Source organism: Xiphophorus couchianus, chromosome 18 (assembly GCF_001444195.1).
Source record: "Xiphophorus couchianus chromosome 18, X_couchianus-1.0, whole genome shotgun sequence".
Taxonomy (NCBI): Eukaryota; Metazoa; Chordata; class Actinopteri; order Cyprinodontiformes; family Poeciliidae; genus Xiphophorus; species Xiphophorus couchianus.
In genome coordinates this window covers 21,971,774-21,979,413 of record NC_040245.1, presented here as the reverse complement: position 1 = coordinate 21,979,413, position 7,640 = coordinate 21,971,774, and the positions used below count along the sequence as shown (strand labels likewise).

General features: G+C 41.4%; 1 protein-coding gene across 1 annotated transcript in view; it reads left to right on the top strand.

The window, feature by feature from the left end:
* Positions 1-2,513: 2,513 nt before the first annotated feature.
* The window catches only part of npas1 (neuronal PAS domain protein 1), a 56,907-nt gene continuing 51,780 nt past the window's right edge, over positions 2,514-7,640 (top strand). The window contains exon 1 of the mRNA XM_028044612.1: positions 2,514-3,049. The gene's annotated coding sequence lies outside the window, so the exon portion shown is untranslated. The remainder of the gene's footprint in view (positions 3,050-7,640) is intronic.

The following is a 7,640-nucleotide window of genomic DNA, read 5'->3' as shown; positions in this document are numbered from 1 at the left end:
ATATATGTGTGTGTGTGTGTAATGTGCTTCAGTTTAATCAATGGATATCAGAACATCTTCATAGTAGATTAGCAGGGCAATGCTGTTCTTGCTTCAAATTTCACAAAAAAGGATTCTCTTTGACCATGAAAATGTTATTGAATGCCCTTGGTTGCGTCCTATTAGTACATGAGATAACATCAAAATGTGAAACTGCACATCTGCTGAGCTTATCATGCAAACTACTCCAATGCTCCTGAGAACTGTTTTAAACAGCATAGTGGGAAGCATTGTTGTGATGACGTTCTGAAGACGGCGTGTCGGAAACTGTAGGAGTAATTTAACACCAGTACCAAGGCCTTAAATCACAAAATCTAATTTATTTTAAGTCATGTTTAATGTTCAGCATTTTTATAGCAACTGAAGGTAACATAGATACTTGATTGTGCTATAAAGTTGCATTATGTGAAAATGCATAAACAATTTGTTTGCTTCATTGCTTTCTGTACATTTATTCACTAGAAACTTTTCTAGCTGTGTACCATAAGACTGAGATTCGTTTTGGCTAAAGAGATCCCAAATGCTATTTGAATGTAATGAATAATTCAGCTATTTAAAGGACTGATCTTAAGTTGGTTTTTTCCCCCCTACTTGTTAAAGTTGATTACTTTTTGAACGTTTCTGTTAAACTCGCATTCCACCTGGCAATGGTGTGCTCTGCAGGCTGTGCAGGTTCCCTCAGACATGACATTTTATAATTTCTCGTTTCTGGTAACCTAAGTTAGTTCAGCTCTGAACAGTGTTCTTGTCTGACCACATGAATATCCATTTTGGCCACAGTCCCCTGTCTGGGCATGATTGGCTGGTCGCAGACTTTGCGGACACAGATTGCTCAGAGCTATGGGCATTAATGTGATTGGCAGTGGAGGAGCACGGTGAATTACAAACAGCAGAACCAATCAACAGCAGTTAAAAAGTTGGCCACATAATGAAACAGTTTGACAGGGATGCTACCTATCTGTCCCTGAAGATGGTACGTAACAAAATTACTTATACTTTCAATAAATGGGTTTAATACTAAAATAAAATATACAGAGCCCTGCAAAATTCCCATTGAACATTTTCACAGTGATTAGCTGTAAACTCTGAAGTATTTTGTTGGCACTTTATGTGATAGAACAACACAAAGTAGAACATAATTAAGTGTAAGAAAAAATATACATGATTCATTTAACTTCAGTCAGATTGGATGGAAAGTGTACATGTAGTTTCAAGTCTTGCTTCACATTCGACTGCGCCCCTGTAACACATGAAGATATCTTTATATCTTCATGTGTCGCTAATCTCTGTCCCAGTCCTAAGGCTTTTGCAGCCCTGACCAATTTTCTTTTGAGATTTATTTCTATTCATCTTCCCCTCAAGGCATTCCCACATCATGATGCTACCACCACCATGTTTCACAGTGGGGATGTTGTGTTTAGGGTACAGTGCAGTGTCAGTTTTGTTTCATACGTAGCAATTTCCTCTAAAATGTTTAATTTTTGTCTCATAAGCCTGGCATACTTTTTCAGATTTGTATTTGAACCGTTCCCTACCTAAAAAATGCAAATCATTTAGTTTTGGCTGTAGTTTTGTGATAAGATGTGGAAAAATGTGAAGAACCTATGAACATTTTTAAAGTCAGTGTATTTGGATATAATTTACACTGTTATTGGTACTTGTTACTTTGATTGATTTTTTTTTTTTCGTTCACGTAAATTTTGAACTGAAACAGGGATCAAAAATCAGAAAATAAATGAATCATCCTCATGTCTTGAATTTTAAAGTGGTCAAAACCGATAGCAGACCCTAAGAAAAAGTTTTAGATGAGAAGATTTTGACACTGGAAAATGTTGAAATAAAATAAAGTCATTTTAATTCAGAATCTTTTTGATGTTTGATTGAAATGTTGGATACAGATAAGTTTCCAAAGAGAGGGAATCTTAAATTTTCAGAGCAAAATGTCCTCGTAATTCATTTTGATGCTCTAGCAAGTGTCCAGTCAGTGTGGAAGCCCCCCTACAGTGACAAAAACAAGTGTTTACAGAACGCCAGTCACATTGTGCAATCTGTTTGAATGTGATGGAATCTCCCACTTGTTTCAGGCATCCTCTCTCCTTCCTTGTGTGTGTCTCTCTCTCTCTCTTTTTTTGCTGCTAATCAGCATTTGAAAGGCAGCTTTGACAGTGAGAAAGAAACTGAGAAAGGGGAAAAGGAGAGGGGGAGAGCTCGTGGAGGTGGGGGTAAACGAAAGCATGAGACACAGAGAGTTAGGGAGGGAGAGTCAGAGGGAAGCCGAGGCGAGGGGCTGTACAAGCATGCCTTTTATATTTACTAGTGACTGAGAGGGAGGGAGGCAGGGAGCAGCTGAAGGCAGAGACAACTGGTGTGCACGGCTTTCCCAAGAGGAAATGAAAAGAAAGAAGCTCAGCGAGGAGAGTGAATGAGTGAGCGGCGGAGAGGAAGGGTGGGAGGGAGCGCGCCGGCTGGAAGAAGGCAGGGTGGGAGGGAGTTAGACAGAGAGAAAGAGATTCTCACACTGGCTGTGTCCTAATCCGAGTCCATCTCCAAGACGCAGCGGAGCAGAGTGTTAGTGAAGTGATTCCGAGAGCCGGGGAGAGCCGCATCAGCTCGTCACACACACACACACACACACACACACGCCTCCACACAGTCTCCTTCCTCCGCTGTCACAGGCACACACTCTTGCAACGGGATGCGTCCGGCTGCGCGGCCACGGCTTTTGTGAAAGTGAGGGGATTGACGGTGCCCACCCCTTCCTGACTGTCCCAGCCGGCCCCCCTTTGGCTCACACACACCGCGTCTGTTTGCTGTGTCTAAGCTCGGGGCGCTGCTGCTTCTGCTGCTGGAGGAGGAGGAGGAGGTGGTGGTGGTGTCGGAGGTGGGGTGGGCACTGCCAGGGCAGAGAAGGGGGCACCTTAGAGGAAAGGGGGAGGGGGAGGGGGAGGAGAAAGAGGAAGACAACAAAGTGGATCAGATCAACCGCACGCGGACTGGAAATGCCCGTCAGGTGAGTAGATAATGGATCTAACAACTTACAGTCCACACACACACGCATGCAGGCGTGCGGCTGTGCGCACACCGTTGCCGGATGCGCACAGTTGGACACATACTTGCAAAGTTATTCTCATCCTTAAACTTTCAGTTTCAGTCAGAAATGTGTTTTGATCTACTGATTTGTTGTTTTATCCAACTAGATAAAGGTTTGTGAAAACTTTCAGGCATCAACAAAGTTCTTTTTTCTTCTCAAATGAGAAAAACTTGTGAGCACAAAACTTTTTGATGGATTTTGTGAATAAATTGTAGAAATTTTAACAACTATGACCTTAATGTTAAAAAGTTTGACATTCTTTCCATATAACTGAGTGAGAGGATGGGACTTATTATGTACAATTTAACCAAACTGTCGTCCCTTGGAGGCACAACATCCATTTTTCTTTCTTTACTCTCTATTTTTATTTCTATTTTTTTTACATAAACTTCTTTGTGTGTTTCATCAGTTTAAACTAGCAAACCAAATTCAATGCTGTTCAGATAAGCCAAATAATCGCGTACTTTTATATTCGCCGTGCTTGTTTGAATGCGTCTGCTATTTGGAGATAGGAAGGCTCAGAGTGAACGGCATGTGTGCCCGTCTCCACCTGCAGAGGCTGAATTGGTCACAGCTTACTGGCTCGGTAGCATTCGCTGCCTTCGGGGTGTTTTGCAGCAGGTGGTCCAAATTGGCAGAATGACTGTGACAAACAGGCAGCATTTCACTGCTGCTGTAAAGTAAATAACAGCATCAAACCATCACATAGGAAACCCATGTTTTCATTTTTTTCCCCCGCCCCTCTCTATGTCTTTTTAAATATTATTTCTCTTTGATAAGTGAAGCAAAAGTCAAACTCGATTACATTTAGGTAACGTTTTCAATCCGATTCTGTTTAAGCCTATGCGTCGATCTAAATGTAAATATGTGCACGCCCATCCGAAAATTTATGTGGTGGGTTTTGTGTAAATTGTGCTCTGTTTCAAGCACCGCCGACAAGTTCATTTGCATCCACACCTGCTGAGGATGCAGGTGCTTTGCAGATATATTCCCCCACAACATAAACTCGCTCAGATGTATGTGGATGAGGTGTCAAAAATGTTTGGAGACAAAAAGGAATTTCAGAACAAGTATCCTTTTTTTTTTTTTTTTCAGTACCTAACCCCGTTGAAGAAATATGTACTTTAAGATTCATTACACTGTGAATGTTTCCACTTTAAGGATTGTAATTGCTTGAGCACAGATTGGCTCCAAAAGGAGCCAGAGTCCAAAGCGAATCATTGCATGGTACGGTTTATACCCCAGCCTCCTGAGCCGCTGAGCCTCTCCATCCGTTTCAGAAACTGCATGTGCAGGATGTTTTGCTTGCGACCTCTCTTAGGCCCTTTTTATGAGAGCCAGACACAAGTTTATTTCCTTAGTTTTTTTTTTTGTATTTAAGGAGGTGCAGGTTTGTGCCAAAGGCAGAAGAAGTGAACTCGGGTTAAGCTCGCGAAAGATAAAATATATCCTGACTACGCATGGAGTATGAGAATCACATGGGATGATGCCCTTGAATAAAAATACCAAGGCCTGACGGTACAAAATTGGAAAAACCAGGATGTTTGACATGATGCTGCTTTATTTTTGATCATTGGTATAATAATGCTATCCAGGACATTATCCAGAGTGATGGATTGTACTCCTTCAGTTTCAATATCATGACTGTTATTTTTGTAAGCAAGAAAAATGTGTAAAAGTAATCTTTTAGCCAGCTGATCAGCAGTGTGCAGCATCAGGTGAAGGAGGGACAGGACTGTTCTGCACCCACTTTTTCTGGCATTCCATTGAAAGGACTTTAACAAGAAGAAGTGAAGGGGTATGATGGAAGATTGTAGCTGTTTTAGAAAAGTAACTTTTTTTGTTTGTGGTAATTGGTCTTCAACGGTTACCTGCTGCGGCTGTTAGGAGACGAAATGGGATTTAATGCCATTTGTAAGCTTGTTTCTTTCTTTTCTGGCCTAATTTTTCAAATGCTCGCTTTTCGTGACTTATAATCGCCGTCTTCAGCTCGGCAGGTAAACACCCTGTCTCCTGCTCTCCGTCTGTTTCTTTTATCTCTTGATATTTTCTCCTCTCTCTGCTGCTCTCTTAGAAACACACACTCTGAGGTGGTCAGTGTGTTGACAGACAGTCGCTCGCACACTTCTTTGCTCGCACACTTCTTTTCTTCTTGCCGTGCAAGAGATTGTGTGTGTGCGTGTTGGGGTGTGTGTGTGTGTGTGAAGAGCGCTGACAGACAGTGTGTGGGTCTGTGACAGAGGGTGTCAGCGCGGTGTCAGGGAGATGTGTTTAGTGTCACACTCTGCTGACCTGATCTCCGGTTGGACTGTCCACTCCGGCCCCGCTGTGGCTCCTTACATAACCCCCGCTGTCATTCACACAGACGCCTGAAGGGATCTGTGCACGCTCAAACACACGCATGCATTTGGAGATTACAGGAAATGTAAAGGCATGCAGATTCCCCCTTTAAAGTCCAATATCAGTTTTGCGGCTTGTTTGAGTTTTTGACATTTTCATGATTCCGCAGCTTAAAACAGAAATTAAAATATTCAAACAAAGCAACAAGTTTCAAACACTTTTCTTTCAAAGACAGTTTTGCTTTCCAGAAGTGAACACCCACACAACTTGTGCAGCTATCATCAGGCTTTCTGACATGTTTATCACACTCATCAGCATGTTCGCTTAAGCATGTGTGCTTCTTCACAGTGTGTACTTTTACTCCTGAGTTAGTGGCCTTGTGTGGCGTTCTTTGGCCTGTGGTTATTTAGAGGTCAGCGCTGTTATAGTGAAGTCTTGCAAGAGTGGATTTACAATCTACTGCCCTGGATAGAGGGTTGAATCCATTCGGCTGACTCCTCCACAGTCAGAAAGGAGACTTTTCTGTTAACTTTCTTATTTTTTCCATGTTTGTTTGCTTTTATAGAAGCTCTAAAATGTTCTTGACCTCTCTTTATTGTCACTTGTCATGACAAGCTCCACACACTGGGACGTCCATGGATATTTTCTTTTATGGCTGAGTAAGTTCGGCCAGACCTCATAATTTTTGTTGCCCAGACAAAAAAGATTTTGAAAATTAGTTTGTTTTTTTTTATCAGTCATATCCAACAGAGCTCTTGGACGCTACTTGAACTCATGATGAAATATTTAACTGAGCAGCTCCTCATAAAGTTTCACCAGAGTGTGTGCACATCCTTAAAAAAATTCATCTATCTAAAATTAAGCCCCTAAAAAACTTTGCCTTTAATATGTTAATTACAGATCTTAAATTTTATCTTAGCAGAACAATTCAGTCTCATATTTTCTATATGTATTTTTTTTTCTCGCGGGGCTTTTCTGTCATGCAAATGTTTGAATTGCACACATACTGTACATCTTTATTGCTTTCTTTGACTTGAGGTTACTGGTAACTCATTGCTAACATACCTTTGCTAGCTAGTTAGATTTTTTGTGTCTGTAGTGGTTAAGTGCAAATTTATCTCCAGTTGGCTGGATGAAATTTGTACATTTCCTTGGAAATGCAGGTCTTAAATTTCATTCATAGTAGTTTTAAAAAGTCTTAAATTTGAGTTGGTAAAACCTGCAGAATCCCTGTTAACTGTATCAAAACCTTAATCATTAAATATTGACAAACAGCCTAATTCTTTTTTTTGTAAGTTGAATGTTTAGAAGTTTTTGCAGCCAGCTGACTGGCAGTGTATGGCAATAGGTGGGGGGAAAGGCAGCACTCCATCCCTTTATGCCACCAAAGAAAACTTTTGTCACTGTTAGTTTCTCTTTTACCCACTGAAAGGACAGTAAGCAAACAGTATGACTCATGAAATATAGTCATACAATTATTAATAACTGTACAACTCTTATTTCCATAAAACATCCATCGTGAGACAAAGTTCGCCCTCTTTTAGTCCACCTCTTTTTAAGTTTTGAAACACGTGAGGCATTTTTTGAGATTAAGACAAAAAAGCTATTCTGCACACTTATTGTTTCGGCCTCGTAGTTTATGTGTGCAGGTACAGCTGGGGATATCTTATGTGTGTCCTGGGCTGTAGAGGACGATAATTATGACATTCGGTGTTGCCGCACGCCTGTGAGGAGCGAACATCAAAGACGCACACCAAAGCTCTCCGTAATAAAAGAAGAGGCGGGAATAGATATTGATTACAGAAGGTGAACATTAACAAATCTCTTTCTCTCTACTTATTTGCCAGCGTCCTCATCTGTTCATCATTTCCTTTCCTGTGTTTCTTTTTTCTCCTTACGCTTCCCCCATCCCCTGTGTGCTCTCCGTCCACCCCTCTATCCCTCTTTAATCATTTATTTATTTGCTGATCTCTTTATTTTGCGCTCCTTCAGTTTTAGGGATGCTGCTCCTTGTGCTGGCTGTTATCATCATTCCTTCACACCCAGCCCAGAGCAGCTCCTCCTTTGCTCATCACTGCAGAGATACCTGGGGGCGGGCGGGGTCACGCTGGTCAAATCTAACGGCGTATTGATTCCATTAGATAATTAATGACCCAAGCAAGGGCCGCGG